The 20204-nt window shown below is 40.9% G+C and overlaps 1 protein-coding gene across 3 annotated transcripts in view; it reads left to right on the top strand.

Moving 5' to 3' along the window:
* Positions 1-369: 369 nt before the first annotated feature.
* The window catches only part of rassf8b (Ras association domain family member 8b), a 46688-nt gene continuing 26853 nt past the window's right edge, over positions 370-20204 (top strand). For 2 of the 3 annotated variants that reach the window (XM_086269451.1, XM_086269449.1), the window contains exon 1: positions 12978-13276. The gene's annotated coding sequence lies outside the window, so the exon portion shown is untranslated. Of the gene's footprint in view, positions 458-12977; positions 13277-20204 lie in introns of those variants that run through there. The other variant, XM_086269450.1, reaches the window with a different exon arrangement.

Here is a 20204-nt window from a genome sequence, read left to right as displayed (position 1 = left end):
GACCACAGTCTGCTATGTATTCCCTAAGCTTTCATTTCCCTATGAGAAAACTGCAGACAGTAAATAAAGGAAGATTAGCACCACAGTAAATGGTCCGCTCCATCATTCGCTAATAAATTGTGCAAGATGGGGCAAGTGCTAGTGGGAGGAAATACTCAGATGTTTGCCTTCTATGTTCATTTGTCAGCCCTCTCGGTGAAGCAGCGGTAACCTTGCAGGGGCCTGCCAGCACGAGCTGCACTGCGGTACAGCTAAAAGGGGGAGGAGTTGGGAGGTTGAGTGCCAATCAACATCAGCCCTCCCGGACAAGGATTTTAAGGTCAAAACTGCAGGGGGTACGTGCACAGCTTTTGCACATCATTCAGTTCTCAATATTCTGCCTTATGAAACAGATCAGAAATGAGAAGAAGGAGATGGTGCGTTAAATATAGAGGAGAGAGAGAGTTAAAACTCAGAGGTAAGAAAACCCTGTCAAACCATTTTTTCAGAGAAATGGTGATCTTATTCAGACTATATTTGAGAGCAAAATTCCTTTAGGGATTCACTGGGAAATCTATCAAAGCCCCACGTGATTTCAGACGGTGGTTACATTTTTTAAAATCTAATTAACAATAACCCACAAAGCAATTAAAGCTCAGTGACAACGGTTCCGTCTACATCTACAAAACCACCCTGGACACAGCAAAGAAAAGACACATAGTGTGCTTCTGCAAGTGCATAAGATATAATGTAGCACGATATGCCAGAAGGCTGCTTTGAGGACTAATATGAATGTATTTTTCTTGTTCAGTGCTGAGGTTTTGTACACGTTCTACATATCTTAAGCAGAGACCAGATTTAAAGAGCATATCTTATGATCCAAGCTTGTTGGTAACATGTAACATAAGACAGAAAATCCATCACCTCAAAACATACTTAATAATTTAATGAGTCTACTTGTCAAATAGCAATATGCTAATTTCAGAGCTAGAAGCCCATTTTTAGGGCATGAAAATGAAGTCAGGCTGTTATCCTCCAGGGGGCAGTGGTGTACCATAAAAGCTTTAGTTACGTGGCTAAAGCTCAAACACTGTACTCAAGTTGACTTTGTCTTTTAATAAATATAAAATTCGTCATCATGCACGTTTTAAAATGGATTAGCTCTCATATTAAATACATTTCAATACTATCGTCTCTTTTTGCTAATCACCCCTAATTCACCAGCTCTTTGAACTGTTTTGGTGACAAATACCACAATTTCCAAGCCCTGGTTTTAACAGGAGTTGAAAAAGCTAAGTAAGATCCAGATCCTTTCAACAATAGCTTCCTTGTCTGTTCACAGCTTATGCGCTTTTGAGAAATGATCTAGTTTCTTACATCTTCCTCATGACTTAGCTAATGGTGAGCAGACTCAAAAATGATGTCATAATGATGGATAATACAAGAAGCCCATGTTATTTATAGACCAGCAGAGAAATAATATATGTCTAAATAACCAACAGGAACAGGTGCCAAGAAACATGAGGTTTGTTTGCTGCTGGAGTAGAGCAGGGAAGTGGGCCACACTGACACATCTCAACTGAACATGTTTAATACACAGAGAAAGAAAGGATTTATTCACAGAGCTGCAGCAGTGGTAAACAGGCACAAGAGAGGCCAGCTTTTGCTTTACACTGAGGCTATTGTCAGGGATGTCAGCAGCCAGGGGAAACTCCTATCCACTGGCGTGAATAAACCAGAAGTTCATGCTTTACTGAAACTAGAAATTTCTTTACCCCTCAGATCTTTTAATAATGTCTGGAATAAAGTACACAGCAAGAAAGGCAGTGTTATAGTAAATGCTGAGTATGCTAGATGTTTTAGATTAGCAGCTTATTTGCTACAACCTCACTTGGCAATGAAAAGCACGAAAATGATGCAGTGTTTACTGCCCAATAAGATATAGTGAAAATTAAGCTTTAAGTCTTCAGGCTCTTTTCATACCAAGAATAGCATCGTGAGCATGCTAACACCTTCAGTTGATGGCATTAGCATGCTACATTTGCCACTATTTTTCCTTCTCACTCTTTAGCATCTCAAATTTTAGACTTAATAACAGAAACTTTCGAATTAGGTAATAGGCCTAATATTTAAGAAAATTAACTTACTCAGAAGTAAGGTAACATTTTGAGAGAAATGAAAATGTTACGTTAGCTGCCAATAGGGTTGCCAACTCCCTGAAAAATAAATAAGGGACACCTCGTGGCCAGGGCCGGGCGACCCAGTTGTCTTCACCCTTCCCAGTGTGGTGAATTTTCTAGCTCTTTTTTTGTGTGTGAAATTATTTTTTTTAACCCTTTGACTTGAATTTGATTTAAGTAGATGTGTATTCTTTGTGATATGAACACATGTGAAACAAATGATCATTTAGCCATTTATTTTTAGCTCAAAATGACAACATTAACACAGTAAAACAGGTCTCTTTCTTAAACAGAAGCCTGTCATGCTTAACTTTTGAGAATATAAGTAAATCTTTCTTTAAAAGAACTCTGTCCTGCTTAACTTAAAATAATAGAAAACAATAGAAAGAAAAATATTCTTGTAACAGTGCACATTTAGTGCATTTAGTACAATTGGCTTCAGCTGAGGTATTATTTCAGCTTTTCTAATGCTAATCAGCTGCTCCTGTTTGTAAACCCGCTTGTTCCCATGATTACGCATCTTAACTCATCATCATTATTCATCTATGTATTACTTTTATGTATTAGTCATCTATTTGTTGTAATCATCTATTCTTGCAGTTGTTTATTACACAAAATAAATTATATTATCACACTTCTGGCCACATAGCGCTGATATTCACTGCACATGCCCATATTAACTTTTTCCAGCCAGGTGTTTTCCTTTTCCCATTCTTCCCTTTCTCTGAGGGGAACAAACATTGCTGCTCTAATGCTGGGCTTACACTGTGCGGTTTTAGGCCCATTTTGAGCCGATTTTTGAGTGATCGGACCGATTTTGGCCTTCATCGTGCGTCGTGTAGTATACGTGGGGTAACGAGAAGTGATTAACACCTCACGACCAGCTCCCGATCATCAATCGCTCGTGAGCCGCTCACACTGCTCGCGCGCAAACACGTAAACGCCGTGAAAAAGACGGAGCAGCACGGCTGTGCAGCGTGTGATCTGGACACAAGCGATGGAGGCACAACTTGTAGAACTTTGAAAAGCTCATCCGAGCCTTTTCGATGTGGCATCACAAAATTATCACGACCACAACAACCGTGAAAATAGTTGGATCTACATCGCTGCTAAATCACAGCTGCCTGATCATGTTTTTCATTAGCAATTTAGCAAAGTTGATGGTGGTGGTGTGTCTGTGTGAGTGAGAGACAGAGAGAAAGAGGGAGAGCGACAGATTTTCTGTTATAACCTTCATGTTATGGACGCACAGTGTGAGCACTCAGGTCGCATCAGAGCATCGGGCGGTATAGTGTGAGACCTGCATCGTGACCTACCAACTTCTAACCCCTGCGAGTCAATCGTGCAGTTTGAGCAGGAGCTGAATAACGCGACTGAAAAAATCGCACAGTGTCTGCCCAGCTTTAGGTGTACTGTCGTCCGAGACTTGCACCGCAGTGACGGCGTTTGTTCCCCTGTTGGCCATGCTTCTTGTTGTGGTCATCTGTTGTCTTCCGGTATTTTCTCCGTAAGCGACCTTTCCTCGACCAATGAGATGAGCGGTAATCTGAATTGTCATACTCGAATTGTCATAAGTGTGCTGTCAGCTCATTGGTCACAAAGCAGGAGAGGGGCTGGGAATTATGTTTTCAAACAAAGCGTTAATTCCATTAACATTTATAGACTACTTTTGATTCTCACTGTATTACGGGACAAAGTGCGTCCCTTATTAGCTCAATACGGGACGTGTACTTTTGTTTCGAAATACGGGACGATTCCGTATTTTAAGGGACGGTTGGCAACCCTAGCTGCCAAACTGAATCACTGCTTTAAGTCTGAAGGAAGTCCTTTGTTTTTAACCTAGGCTGAAGTTGTATGAAAGCTTGTTACTGATACTGATTTTGCTTGGCGTTTGTTTTTTGGGGGGCTAATATCTAAATATTCTTATATAATAACTCAAAATTCCAAGTTGCCTATCTAAAAATGTTGATATAATAATGAGAAATTTAGAGTTGATATCTAAATTTTGACTTACTAAGTAGTCTCAAAAGTTCAACTCAGAATTCTGAGATCAGTTGAAATTTTTAGATAAGTCAAAACATGACCTTGACATGATTTAAACTGGTTTGACTTTGATCTTAAAATACAAAATGAAATCAATGTTAGCGTCTTTCGTTTGGATAGTCCTTACACCCTGGCTTAAAAGGTGTAGCAAAGGTTGTTGGGTGTAACTGCAGAATTTAGCATCAAAACAATTATCTGACATGCTACATTTGGAATGAGTGAATGCAAAGGTGTTCTAGTGATTATTTCTTCTTTATATGCACACATTGTTTATGTCTCGTTATCTCTTAGGAGTGGAGTAATAAATGGCCTAAGTGTTCGGAGTCATTGCTCTTGATCTGAAAGGAAATCTTTGTTTTAATGGCTGCTTTATTGATGTAGTTCAGGTGATTAGCAAGTATCTTCTGTAAATGCACATGTGAATTTTATAAGTTCTGTTCTGCATAATCTACCCGTTATTGACGTTTTCCACAGAAGCTGTTTTGACAAATACCAGGTAAACACAGGTGTTGCTAAACACATTAATGAACGCTCTGTGCATAAACAGATATTATTGTAATTAGTAACACCTGTGTTTGCCTGCTAATTTATGTTAAAACAGCTTCTGTGAAAAACGTCAATAACAGCTAGATGATGCAACAGAGCTTAAAAAATTCACATGTCCAAAGCAGCATGAGAAACCTGAGCTGATCTTGCTTTCAACATATAGTTTATGCTTTGACCCCTTGAGTAAACTATGAATTAAATCTATAATTGTAACCTTTATTAAGAAACCACTAAAGTTACATCGGATCTTCCGAGGCATGTCTAATCACGTTTACAGTAAAATTTAGTTTAGATCATAATTGGTCTGTTAAATTTTAAATGATACCTGACTGTTGAGCGACAGCTTATCCTGTTTCGACTGGTATAAAAGGAGTAATTCATCAAAAACTTAACTCGTGTTGGTTTTAGAGGCAGCTATTGTTAACAAGCTATGCTGGAGGCACTACCTGCTCATTAGGTGGTATAACCTGCAGCTGTGCTTAGCTTTTGAAGATCTTCATCCTGCTTGAACACATGAGCACTTGTTCTTAGGCTGAAAGGGTGTGTTGTGTGTGCACACACTTGTCTTGAGGCAGAACAGAGAGATCTTATAAAAGTGGGACAAAGACACGTCTCAGACAAAGCAGAGCTTCTCAAGTCTGTGCAGACACCAGCTCACCTGAATTGAAGCTAGGAATAAAAAAAAAAAAGTGTGATGTAGAAAATGTGGTCTTAGCTGTAAAGCTGCAGATTTACCCATCACAGTTTTTCCTGTGGGGGGAGGATAATTTATCCAGTTACTAATAAAATCAGTTTAGTTGAACTCGTCAACTAACCTAAGTATAACTGGTGCATTTGCATCATCTTCAAGGCCCAAGGTATAAAGCCCAAAGCAAAATCTACTCTAAGATATCCCTGAGTTGATTTCAAATATATGCAATCTCAAATCAATGTGGATCTTCTGCTTAACCATCTCCAGTTTGCCTAAACATTTTAAAGTATAAGATGTGGATATATATGTGGCAGTTGTGAAATTTTGGCTCCTTTTATCAAATACTTTTCAGAATGCCTTTTTTAATGGTCTGTCAACTAACCTCCAGCATCTTTTTTTGCTGAGAAAATGTTTTAATGTGAATATTTCAAAAACTATTAAAGATAAAAGCCTGAAATTTTCACTGGCTTTTCTTAATATGAAAATGAATCAGTAGATATAGATAAAATATAACAAAAAAGGCATAACAATAACAATTTTCATGAAAATCAGAGGTGCTTGAGCAAAAAATGTTCTTAAAATGTGAGATTTTAGATGCAGAGGCCAACAGGGGGGAAAACTACATCTGTGACTTTGTTGATTCCACCAGAATGCAAGCTTTGTGCGTAAGCTTTGTTCAAATTACACAAAGAAAAAAGGTGAACGTGTGTGTATGTCAGTCTTTAAAGGTGAATGATAACAGTGAATTATGGGGACATATTGAAACTATGCAGACTCCTAATTTAAGATTTAAAAAGTCACTTTAAATCCTATGTAAATCTCATTTCCACTCCAGATACAAACCGTAACGTCCAAATAGTAGCAGACTTATTGTTACAGGACAGCCACGTATCCAAATGCGTTTTTATGGAGGCAGCAGGTACGGTCACAATCATTATTACTCATTGAACATTCAGCCACTTTTACACGTGCAGTGGTATTTATATCTCGTAGAATTTTCTGCTATGCCGTGGCCCCTGTGACTGGTTTTTGGTCACTCTTGTGCTGCTTTTATTTATTTGTGTGCAAACACCTCTGCATGTGAAAAACCTGGGCCTAGTATAATCTGTCAGTTTAAACTGAGAGGATGACTGAGAACCTTCACAGACATGTCAGTTTAAACGTTTCCACTCTGAGACATAATATGAAATTTTTACCTAAGAAGAAAAGATCAGCTCACTACTCCTGTGAGGGCAGGAGGGAGAGCTGAGGACTGAGCACTTGAGGGAGCCCAACCCGATAGGAGTCAGCCAGGTAGGGAGAGACCATATTCTTTTAAGTCCTCAAACCTCAAGGTCTGCTTTCATGCACATGTCACTGCAACAAGAAGTAATTGGTGGCTGGCTGAGCCACACACAGCAGACAGGTCAACAAGGATGAAGACCAGGAAAAGGGAGGCAGTGCGAGAAGAGTGGAGCGCTTTTGAAATTCAGCAAGTGCGAGTGCTTGCTTGACTCCTAACTGATTGGGGTCAAGGAGGTTGTGTTGTGGCTGGTACACAGAAGGCTGGTTAGAAGAAGGCATGCTGAAGAGTTTGAGAAAAAGAGTTGGATTTTGGTATGTAGGCCTGACAGCAGAGGGGTCAGGAGCTGGCTTCTTGGCCTGATTGCAAACAAAGCGCTCCCTCACAGATATAGGGAAGGACAGAAGGTCAGCGGCAGTGGTCTGATGAAGGGGATGCTGTTGGAGAAAGTAGCTGGTTGTGCCAGAAAGAAATTTCAAGAATTTGTCAGAGTGCTGAAGAGAAACGAGAACTTGTGTGTGGGTGAGTCCACTGTCCTCATGTCCCCCTCCATGCTTTTATTCTTGGACTTTACTGTAGTAGCTTTACATGATTACATTCAAAACAATCCAATTTATATTTGAGACTTGCTGCACCCCCTTTGTTTATATCCGATCTGAAACAAGCTACTTAGAAGAAATTATTGCATCAACACGTGTTTTCCTCATGGAAACAGGGTGTTTTGGGCTTAAACATCTCTATCCAGAATCTAACTCAAATCCTTTTTCTTCATAACAAATTCATGCCAGGGGATGCTCCAACTCTCTAATTAACTAAGCCCAGTTTGCGTCTAAATCAGAGCTATGACTCTATCAGTGGCACTCTGGCTGTACCCTGCATGGTGTTTGAAGATGGGCTTTAAATCTTGAAAGCATCTGTCAAATCTCGACACCACTGCCTGGAAGAAAACAAATCACAAATCACTGCTACAGCTGAAGCTCGTGTTGGGGATTAATTGCAGAGTTTGGCTCTAAATGGATATACAGACCTACAACAGTGGAGAAAATGAATGGGAAATACAGATTATGTAGGAAGAAGAGCAAAAAAAGAAAAAAACTGCTTTTCTTCCAGTTGGGACCATCAGCAGCAGAACCACAATTAAATTACACTATACTGAAGGTCATTTGTGTTTCTGCCTGATCAGCACAACAGGCAGCTGTCATGATTAACACTGTGAGACATGAATGCTTGAGTGCTCAGTAGAATTTTAAATAAGGACACATACAAAGTGTTCAAAAGAAAATGTTCTGTAAATGAAACAAGTTGCTGCATGGACAGGACAAGGGGGAAAAATAACACTTAATGCTTCAATTATTTAACATTTCAAGGAGCATGTATGTGATATAAATGCCCTTTTTGCATTATTTTAATTCTGTTGATAGGGTGCATACTGAAAGGAAAACAGAACTCATTTGGTGGTATATCTTCTACATTTGTCTACAAACCTTCAGTGAGTCCATCTGCTGTGCATTATAGCATTGCTAAAACACACATGCATTTACGTTCCAGTAGAAAGTAGTCCCCTTGAATCAATACTGTTTGTTATTTATTCCTGCTGTCTTACTCTTTGTATTTTACTCCTGCACCATCCGTAATGTTGCTGTGCTTGCACAAGGACAGTAAAGGGCTATTCTATTCTATTCTATTCTATTCCATTCTTGTCAATGGCCGCTTTTTGCAACTGCAAGTTTTGCACTGAGTGAGCAGAAACAGTCTTCTAAGATGAGTCCATGCAGCCCTGCAGAGTCCTTACTTCTGCCCACCTGACTCTCACTTGGACCTTTCTCAAAGGACTCCATCGGCTGTTGTTGTGTCAACGCTCGTGAACATCTTCCGATGGCTTTCTGGCATTCGAATCGTCTCAAGTCAATTGGAGCCTCAATCGGAACTGTCACCGCAAGAGCTGCGTTTGGCTTCAGCGCTTTGCGTGGTTGCTGACCTGAAGTGTATTTGCTGTTGTTGTCGTTCACGTGCTGTCAGTCACTCAATCACCTTTGGCCTCAGGACATTTTATCTGAACAGCAGAGGTGGAAAGACAAAAGTATTCTACTCCAGTAGAAGCACTATTACTCCAACATTAACCTCCTAAGACCCGAACTCTTTCATGGCATGCATTTTTAATTTCTCTTTGCTATTTGAGCTGATTGGGACCTGATGAGTGTAAAAACTAAGAATTACCAGATATTTTTATACATGATTTTTGTTTTGTGGAAAAAAGAGATCCACAAATGAAGACATTCATTTTAAATTTCTAGAGAACAGTGGCAGTATAATGTCCTCATAAGTGGAAATCAGGCTCTTGTAGAGCAAAATTTAGCATTTTGGTCAAGACAACCCAAAATGTGTTGTCTACATATGTGGACGTCAGGTCCTAAGAGGTTAAGAACAATCAGTGCTCTTATAAATGGGCTTCAGCAAACGGAAAAAGTAGTTTAATTCAACTGTACTCAAAGTATTGCCTTTTTTAAACAGGAGGAGTTGTGGGGGGAGAGCATGTGAATGTCAGATTGGTTGTTTGTGAATTTTATCAAAGGACTGGAAATTTCAGTGTAGGAACTCGGGAATACACGGCCATGCAGGACACTTGCAATACTTTGGAAGGTCATTTCAGTGCACGCAATCCCACAAAACTGGGTGTCACAAACCACACAAATGAGGCATCGACTGGATTCTGTAGAGCATCCTTCTTTTTTTTTTTTTTCTCCTTGCTTCGGAGAGCCGTGGCCGCGGGCTTGGTCTCAGTGCAGCAGCTAATCAGGAAAGCAGTGTCAGCTGGACTCGGCCTGTTTACAGGAAGCAGACACAAAGAGACGTTGGCAAATGTCATGCACAAATATGTGCTGAACGTGTGGCAGAGTGTGGAAATTGTGACCGTTTCACACGAGTATCAAACAAATAAGTAAGCGTCTGAGGCTCAGGCACTGCTTTGCGCTCCTCATTGCCACGTCATGCTTTGACACTCAGACGTTGACGCTGAAGTCTTCGCCCGTCTCCTGTAGGATTCACTAAACAGCTCAGCATGTGTACGCTGCATTCACAGAGACCGGACTGAGATGTGACACTGAAGTCTTCTTTGCCCGAATGGGGACTGGCTGTATTTGGGTCTGGCAATGAGCTGCCATTGAGGATTCAGTGTGAATAAAAGTTCTCGAAAAGCAGCGTGTTCAACCAGGGGAAATGGACAAAGACCCCCACCAATCAGGTTCATCATGAGCTTGCCAGCATCTGCCTGTGGCACACGTCTGAATGCTCTCGCTGCCATCACACCGCTGGTGCCGTTTGCGTGTGCAGGGGTTTCCAGTGGTACCAGGGCTCAGTCATTTAAGTCATTTAAGCCATCTGCTGGATGTCTACCCTGTGAATGCAATGTGTCCATCCCTGTGCAAATACACACACACACACACACACACACACACACACACACACACACACACACACACACACACACACACACAAATGCAGGGGGAGCCCGGGAGACCCAACCCTATCCCATCCGTGCGCCTTACGGGCTTTCCTCCCCTTGCAGGTGAATATGGGATTGCGTGGACTGAAATGACCTCCCAAAGTATCGGAATCAGCATGGCCATGTTTTCCTGAGCTCTGACTGTATTTGCCTTCCTTTGACTAAAATCACCAACAACCAATCTGAAAGCTCAGTCCTCTTGTTAGCTGTCTGCCATGTTCTACTTCAATGTGCCCCAGTCTGCCGTAATTCCAAAGCCACGGTGACCTGTGAGGGAATACCTATTGTAACCACTGATCTCTCTCTCACACACTTAGACACACAGTTTGCAAAGAGAAGGCAAAGGAAACAAAAACAACAACAAAAAGCAAATGCAGAGAGTTGACGTTCTTCTGACAACAGTGGGAAGGCAGCGTAACGAACTCTGCCGCATTCATGACAAGTTAGACCAGAGAGTCAAACATCAGACCCAGGGGCCAGAACAGGCCCATCACAGATTCCAGTCTGGCCCACTGAAAACTGAGAAGGGATGCATAAATGTGGGACTTTTCACTGGATTTTTTTTCCGTTCCACAGCTTACAGAGCTCCTCCACAGCCACGCACAGCACACTTGAGTAAAGGAGTCATGGGTCATGAGCAACCAGAACTTTGTCTCTAATGTTGCGCCTGTAGTTTGTGCATTGTGAGCCGAAAGACTGGCGCTTGTGTTGTGTATAAAGAGGCAAATCACAACAGTTGCCTGAAGGTGCTTTCTGTTGTAAAGTACAGCCATACAATTATCCACAGAAAACAGAGACAGCCCCAACAGTCATATTACACCTGTCCCTAATCACCATCACCACCACCTATGAGCGAGTGCTTTGGCGACATGTGGGAAGGGAAAAACTCCCTGTTAATAGGAAGCAAGCTCCAGCAGAAACCGGCTGAGGGAGGGGGAGCATATCCCAAACTATATGCTTTGGACTGGGGAGACAGATACCCTCTCTGCCTTTACCATCGTGCCTAAAACTTGTCTTTTTTGACAAACTGGAAGCTGGCCCCACAGAAGAGGGGCCTGTAGGCTCTGCCTCCTTTCTACTTTTACATACATGTGTGACATTTGCAACATGATATTTGAGATAGTCATTCCAGATCATCTGACAATGTGGGACAGCCTCTAAACTGATTAAAATATATAAGTCAATCATTTATTTGGCAATTAAATAAAAGTATAGTTTAAATATGTGCTTTGAAATTATGTTTCTTTTTTTAATTTAATAAGTTAATTTCAGTAGTGACGTACTTCAAATCAGTTATGTTTAGAACATTAATACAATTATGGGAACGATACATTAAGGAGGTTGATTCTTCTTAAGATACTCAAACATTTTTGTTAAGCCCCCTGCACGTGCATTTTTGCACACACATAACATTCAATGTGCATGTGCAGAGTTTGAGATTTAAAAAGCTGTTTGTTTTATCAGGAGTTCTGCTTAAAAGAAGCAAAATTGTACATGATTTAAATATGGCCAAACTCCCATTCAAGTATTTGAAAGGGAAGGATGTCAAACTTGTACAGACTTCAGTGTCAAGCTGATGTGAACTTCATACTGAGGATTTTTACTGGTCATGAGAGCCGGATCTCCAAACCACAGACCAAACGACTGTTTTCAGTGGAATTGCCCACAGTGTCCAAGCCAAAAGGCTGGGAGCATTCTGCTTATTTTCTAACGCTCATTGTGCACCATAAATCTGTCACCCAGGCTAATGTATGCAATACACTTTTCCTGCTCTTGAAGGAAAAGTGTTGGCAGATAAGGTCTGAACTGTAGTTCATGCCATTGTGCACCCACCTACTTTATTTGGCGTACACAAACACAACCTTTGACCTTCACACACCTTACTTACTAGTCTTGCTGTGACTCCAGCTTCTTCCCTGAGATGACATGCAGGTTGTTGTTTTGGCACGGTGGAGATCAATTATACGTCAAAGATAAGCAAAGGCAAGACTTGCATGGGGAGCTAAACATAACAGCCGTACTGGTTTAGTGGTTTTTAATCTTGAACATTTGAGCCTCTGAAAATTGTTCCAACTAAAGCAGGAGCAGTGCACCTGGTATATCAAGGTCAGTGTTCAAGGTCAATATGTATAGGCATACATTAACCAAACCTACACACAAAACTGTACCTTGTGCTTGTCCAATAGAATTTAATTTAATAAGTGCACTAAAACCTGGTTCTCGATCTTGATCTCTGCTCTGCAGGAAAGCCTACATTACATTTCAATGTAAGACAATCAGTTTTTTTTTTTATCACAGGCAGGCACGCAGGCATTAAAAGCAGACTGTTTTAAGGCTTCAAGTACTGCTGGAGGGGACCAAGGATTAAAACTACATAGTTGTACTAGCACATGTTGCTCTTCAGTGTATTGTTAAATATATTTCAGTGTCATTTTATGTTATTATTTATTTTTTCTTTACTAAATGGCATTGTAGAAGGTAAAGTCACTCCACTTTTTATTTTGATTAAGGCATTTTTAGTCTGTTTTGGGCTTTACAAGCTGCTGTCATGCAAATACGGGGCTTCATGTAAACATATGCTGCAGATGTGTAACGCTAAGGGTTTGTTCAGCACTATAAACACGTGCAAAGCCTGTTATTTCCATCAGAACCCTCCGTGTAACTGCGCGGGTCTCGGTCCATTTGCGTCGCCAGTGCGGTGCAGCTTTAACCGGTCCGTCATGCCTTGCGGTGTCCTAGTTCTGTTCCGATCGTGATTTACACGTGAGGTCTCCTTCACTGATAGCAAGCCTACAAGCCCCCTTGTAGGATGTCCGATGACTGGACGGACTCGTGTTTACATCCACTCGGTTTCTAGAAGAGGCGGGGATGCGCGCACACCGTTAACTGTGATGCAGGCGCCGATCGGCACAGAATAAACAGGGATCTCCCTCAAGTGGCCCGCATACCATGACGAAGAAAGTACTGGATTTTATCCCAGAGAGATATTCGGTGGCTACAGAACAAGAGAGTTCTTAATCGTCTAAGACACAGTGAGCTGCGGCTGGAAAGAGGTATGTTGTCGTGTTTGTTGCACTGGATTGAACGCAGTGAATGCGTCAGTCACGCCAACATTTAAAAGCTGCTGTCCTTTAGACAAGCTTGTAGACTGTTATGGGCTAATAAGTTCACTGTTGGCAGTTTTGTGTTAAAGCCTGTGAGGAGGACAAACGCAGAAGAGAGACTAAAATGACCGATCAACTGCAGTTGCGTAACTTTATTTGACAGATTTATTCACGCCCTTCTCGTCCTCCCTTTCAAAGAAATCTAACCCACATCCTCGGTCAGTGTTCCTGACACAAAATACCAGATCCATGAGCCATCCAGGAAGTGAGTTAGTGGTCAGTGCGTGAGTGGGATCTGTCTGCTGAGCCCTGCAATGCAATTTATAGAGTTGGGCTGTAAGCGCGCACTCAGCAGTGGTTTTTTAATCAAGTTCCTTCAACTGAGTCATGCAGCTACAGCACACAGGAAGAAGTCCTTGAAGCACACGTGTGGCGGACGCAAGGGTAAACTGTTTGTAGTAGGAATACTTTGCTCTGAGAAGTATACTCTGCTACTAAACTGTTGTTTCCTGATATATTGGTAACGGTTAAACCTTTTGAGAAACTGTTACAGATATCTTCATTATCAGTGAATCTTGAGCCTTTTTCAGTGTGTCAGTAATTATTATTATTATTTTTAAAAATTCCTGTCATTATTTCTAAAAAGTAGTGCCATATTGCAACTTTTGGTATGATCAGATACAGAGTATTTATACTGATACAATACTTTTAGCCTATAAAGGCAGCTTATAGGGAAGAGTAGTGGTTCGTGATTTATAAGATCAATCATCATCAGTTTACAAAATGAATACATTTTAATGATTACTAAATGACTGTGACTTTTACTTTCCACTATACTTAGTTAGCAAAACACACCTTTCAGCTTTTCATGTATTTTGAAACAGTTTTTTCTTTTCTTTTTTGAAGACCTGCAATGTAAACAGTATAGATCCAATACCAATACCAGCATTGGTATGGATACTTTCAATATTTGGATCAATCTGCCCACATCTACTTAAAAGCTACAATTTTGTCCACGGATTCAGTTTACCATCATAAGACAAAGAGATCCTGACCAAAAAAAATCTCCCCGTTCACACAAGTTCCCATGCCAGCTAAGCACCAATATTTTTGCATTATTGATATTCATTCACACTGTGTCTGCATTTGCCTGAGATGTCAGAACCATGCTACCCAAGTGGGAAGACTCGTAACAGACTTTGCAGTGTAAATCCAGTCCAGTTTATCTTTCAGCAGACTCCCCCTCCCAGCACCTTGCGGCCAGTTAAGCTGCAGGTCTTACCGGGTTAAAGGCTTATTGTCTTCAGCAAGCTGATTAGTTTTAACTTTTGAAACTGCAAGAGGGCACTTTGGTCACTCTGCTTCAACATAGTGATTTTTTTTTTTCCTGTAACAGTAAAAAATAATAACATCCAGTGATACAGCTGAAGTGTGAATGTGAGTACACTGCTTTGTTACCCATGACACCAGCAGTTGTGACAAAAACCTGCAGCTGCCTTTAAATTGTTACCCACAAAGGACTGCATGTTGCATTCGTGTGAATACCACTGCTTGCTTAATAACAGGGAACTCTTACACTGTTTATGACACAATAGATGATTGATAGTATCTGATTGCAAAGCTGTTCTCAAGCTTTTCACTCAGCTTATGCAAGCTTTTGCTGAATATGCAGCCATCTCACTGTCTTCAGCTGACAAAATTGATGTGGAGGTAATCTCCACATCAAGCCTCCTGTGCAGCTTAATGCTGCACAGGAGGCTAGAAGGTGGAGGTTTCATTTATAGATTGCAATATGCATTATCAGTTTTAGGAGGACCGCTGTGTTCTCATGGACTCTTAAAAGCATTACATTATATTAGTATATAAGTAAAGAGAAACAGGCAGGGGGAGTGGGAAATTGGTGTATAATATGAAGGCTGTGTGCCAACTTAAAAGCAGAGTCATGAGTTTATTGCTGTATTGAAGGGCCTGTGAACCTCCAGGATGTTCCATCAAGAACAGTGACATCTTGTGTGAGCACAGAGGTCGAAATGTAATTTCATTTAGGGTTTATATTTGGATTACCTGCTGACGTTAGCATTTTAGCCTTCCTGTTGTTCAAAGCGAGAAGATCTTGGGTTTGAATATGGTTGGCTGGTACATTTCTTGCATGAAGTTTGCATGTTCTACCCGTGATTGCGTGGGTTTTCTCCAACAATCCAAAGACATGCACATTAGCTTAATTGTTCATTCTAAATTGCTAAATTGGATGCAAATGTGGGTCACTGTATGACGGCTGCAGGCTTTAGTCTTTACAACTGTGGCAAGATATTAGTAGGGAAGTTTTAGGTGCCAGAGGGTTGATCATCTGAACATTAGTAACCTTCTGACGTTGAGCTTTGAATGAGCTAACTAACACAGCTAAAATCTGAGCTAAAGCTATGTGTCTGTGAGCTACTATTGTAGTCTCACAACTAGTTTGGGAGTCATTGTGGATCATTTTAGGCAGCTTACACAATTGTGAAGTAAAAACTCTCAGAAGATTTCTTTTATCCAGTGATTTTTAGCAAGCTCATAGAGCCTGGACATTTTTATTAGGAGTAAGTTTTTAAATTGTATGCAGGCCATTGACCTCTTAACATAGAGGATAGAGTTTATCTGTTTGGCATGACCGCTCCAGCTAAAACTAGACAATATCCACCATAAGGCCAACTCTGAGATGTTCCAGCAAAACTCCACTACATCTCCAACAAGAACCCCCACTGCAGAGCACACCTTCATGTTTTCTCGCAGCCCACATTCAAAGGAAACAAAGAGGAAGTGACAGGAAAGCACGGACTGCTTCTTAATTGTTGCCGATTGTGTGGTCTACTTTCCCAGACCGTACCCTCCAATCACTCCGGTCAGCTGTGTAAGGTCGGGACAAAGCCTGAGCTGCGTCACCATGGTGAGGGATTGTTTGCATCCAGTCATGCTGCTGGCCATGTGGACTCACGCATGCACATTACAGCGTGCTCTTTTGTTTGTGCGCCACTTGTTGTTTTTCAGTGGATCCCCTCCAGCTTCCACAACCTCCTTGTTGCGTATAAAAACATTGGCATCGTCTGTTTTTTGAACTGCTATAAGTCTCATCTACTGAGTGCCATGTCTCCATTAGTAATTAGATTTTTGACTGACAGTCGTGTTTTTAAAAAAAAAAAATATGATCGAGTTTTGATTTTTCAAAGCAAATGTGTCTGTTTAATCAGATGTTTGAGGGTACACACAGCAACAAGATTGGCATTGAGTCTATTAAACTGTAATTTAGCAAGAGGCTGAGATGGCACAGAGCTGACCAAGGCAGGAAATGAACTATTAACTATTAACTATTATCGAGACTGAAGAAGTCACTTGGATGAGTGACGAAACGTTTCTCCCACAAAACGCTACGTCCAGATAAACAGAATCAACTTTTGGAGATTAACTATTAGGTTTGTATATTGGATTTAAATTCCACCTTTAAGTCGGTGTGAAATGAAAAGCTTTTAGTTAACATTTCTCAGTCTGTTCCTTCAATGCTCATCCACGGCTTATTAAAGGAGCTTTTAGCTTCATTTTTGTGCTGATCCCTCTCATGAGCTGCTATCCATGTTTGAGGAAATATAAATAAGAAGCCTGGACTTCTCGCGCTGCGTCCCCTCCCTAACTCTGCCTTCCTCTGGCATCCTGAGAATGAAACTTCAGGGGAGGTAGACTGGAGTCATAACTAAGTTTAGCTCAACGGTTCACAGCCCAGACAACACAATATTTTTCATGTCTGAAACCAAATGGCTGTGGCAGAAGTTGTCTGACAGCAAGGATTTGTACTGATAGCTGCAGCCTTTCCTTCCCACATCAGTCGTTTTCAATCTTTTCAAGCATTTCCTGAGATTATGACTCGCATGAGTGTAACATCTCCTATATCGAGCATGTTCTGTCTTCGTGGTTCGATCTCCCTTCGGATCATTGTGTTGTTTATATTTGTTTATTCTGTCTCTTATGCAACGTGTTTTTCTGCTCGTTGAAGGAAAATATACATGAATGCAAACACAGCAAGCTCCAGTAATACAACTGTTTAAGATTTAAAAAAAAACATTAGAAACTCTAACAATAAGTAGAAAGCATATTATATGTAGCATCAGAAATAGATCTAAATAAAAGCACAGTTATTTCAGTGTTTAGTCATAAAACAGGTCAAATAAATAAATTCCATGGTAGTTAAATGCTAAATCAATTTGCCAAGAATGCATAAAAAAAAGAAAGAAACCATATTTTGGATTTCTCTGAGCCAACAGTAGAAAATCGTGTGTTAATGTGATCAGCCACAACTCTAACAGTATACAGACACAGTTTTTCAGTTCAAAGGTTTTACATACTGGGACATCATTACAAATAAATAAATAAATGCAAACCCAGGACACGCTGGAGAGATTATATCTCTTGGCTGGACTGGGAATGCCTTCATGTTCCCCCGGACAAGCTGGAGGAGGTGGCTGAGAAGATGGAGGTCTGGGCTTCTGTGCTTAGGCTCTGCCCCCGCGACCCCAGCCCCGGATAAGCGGAAGAAGATGGATGAATGGAATAAATGCATGACGAGTGTGTGGAAGAACTAAGTGCACACCGTCATTCAGTAGCTTGTGGAAGCAGGTTTAGCACTAACTTGAAGTAATTGTTTTCTGATTCACTTTATCAGTCGCTCACATCATTGTGGAGGAATTTTGCTCCACTCTTCTTTACAACAGTGACTAATGCACGAATCTCTTAAGGTCCATTTCAATAAGGCTCAGATCTGGGCATTGCAACACCTTGATTCCTTCTTAGCTATGCTGTTGTAGATTTGTTGCTGTGCTGTCGCCCAGATGGCCTCACATTAGACCCTTGAATACTTTGGCATTCATGGTCAACTCAATGACTGCAAGGTGCCCAGGTCCTGTGGCTGCAAAACACACCCAAATTATCAGCCATCATCCACCATGCTTGACCGTGGGTATGAGTTGTTAGTGTCTCGTTCTCCAAACGTGGACATCTCTTCTGTATATAGCAGCGGTCCCCAACCCCCGGGCCATGGACCGGTACCGGTCTGTGAGTCGTTTGGTACCGGGTCAGAAGAGTTGAGGCTCGGGTGTGAAATTTATGGTTTTCATGGTTCTGATCGGTTTTTAGCATAATTTTTTTTTATCGTTAACTCTCTTTCCCTAGGTCTTTTCCCGTGTGTTATGAATAAATCTTCTTTTTCTTTTTGGTACCGATACTGGTTTTATTTTGTTGTATTTATCCACGACACCTTAAAGGCCAGTCCGTGAAAATATTGTTGGACATAAACCGGTCAGTGGCGCAAAAAAGGTTGGGGACCGCTGGTCTACAGGATATTGTTCCAGAAGTCTTGTGGTTTGTTTAGATGCCACTTTGTAAACCTAAGCCATGCTACCATGTTCTTTTTAGAGAGAAGAGTCTTTCTCTTCCAAACAAGTCATCCGTGTTGAGTCCTTTTTCTAATTTTGACTGTCATGAACGTAAACATTTAACATGTTAACTGAGGAATCTGAGATGTAGCTCTTAGCCTTCACCGTTAGGGGTGATTTGGTGGGATATCAATTCTGGGAAAGATAGGCAGTTGTCTTGAATATTTTCTGCTTGTGAATAATCTTTCTCACTGTGGAATGATGGACTTAATTTTGGGGGGAAATGGCCTTATAACCTTTCCCAGACTGAGCAACAATCACTTCTGAGAGATCACAGCTGATGCCTTTCCTCCTTGGCTTTGTGTTAACGCACACCTGAATGCTCCAGGCCTGTAAACTGCCAAAACTCCTGCTTTGATAGAGGTGCTCATACTTGTTGATGACTCCTTAATCAAGCACATTTGATTACCAACTCCTGGCTGTTACTTATCCTTTTAATTCCTATTGAAACGGTAAGAGTGTACTTACTGTTTCACACACTGCTACTGCATTTTAGCTTAGTTTGTGTTAAACAATGACACAGTGTAATGTCACATCTGGAGTTCATCTGAGGTTTTATTTATCTGATTTCAAAACCTGCTCTGGTCCAGGCTGTTGTTATTAAGAATATCCTGCACCTGCACTTCCTTTTCTAGAAACTATGACTGTGCGGACTTGTGGCTCACTGAACACATCTAAATATGGAAGTATACATTTACAATGAAGCCGAATCAAAATAGAAACCAGTGTCGCCGCATACTAATTAGTTTATACCCGCCTGTATGATTTATTAATTCACACGCTGGATCATCAAAGTAAATGTGATTTAGATTAAAGTCATAACCAGGGAGGAAAGGGAAATTGCATGATGCAAATTCAGAGCAGTAATAGCAATAGCTGTAAAAAAGGAGAGAGCGAGAGAGAGAAAGTGATCGGTGTGGCTGAGGTAAGTCTCTGGAGGAATTGGTGGAACTTATCAGCAAGGAGGAAAAGAAAATCAAAGCTACTTTGCACAAGGTGACGGGCTTCACAGGCCATGTTGTTGGAGCAGTTGAGCAGAGAATTCAATTAGTTATTGACTCTGTCGACAGTTTGTTGTTCTGACCTTCAGGTTTCCAGTTTAGACCTTCAATAACCTGTTAAGTTCAGCTCAGAACTGAATGATGGTGATTTAGGATAGAGACTAATGAGAGTATACTGACACCAATGCTATTATTGATTCTGGTCATACGGTTTAATTCTTTATTGGTTCCCTGATTGATTCTTTATTAACTGTCCATGTGGAAAAATATCCAGCACTGTGAGCCTGTGCAAAATGTAGAAACAGTAAAATAAAGTTTTTTGCATGTGATTTGGGTGGAAAGTGTCCACCGTCACAAGTTGGACACATTTTTCATGCTTCACTGGTCTGTCCCACTTAAGATCAAAAAGTATGCATG

The sequence above is a fragment of the Aulonocara sp. 'chitande type north' Nkhata Bay genome, linkage group LG17 (assembly GCF_057382095.1).
Source record: "Aulonocara sp. 'chitande type north' Nkhata Bay isolate Kocher_YH1m ecotype deep benthic linkage group LG17, A_spYH_male_GT1.1, whole genome shotgun sequence".
NCBI classification, from domain to species: Eukaryota; Metazoa; Chordata; class Actinopteri; order Cichliformes; family Cichlidae; genus Aulonocara; species Aulonocara sp. 'chitande type north' Nkhata Bay.
This window is presented reverse-complemented; position numbering and strand designations above follow the sequence as displayed.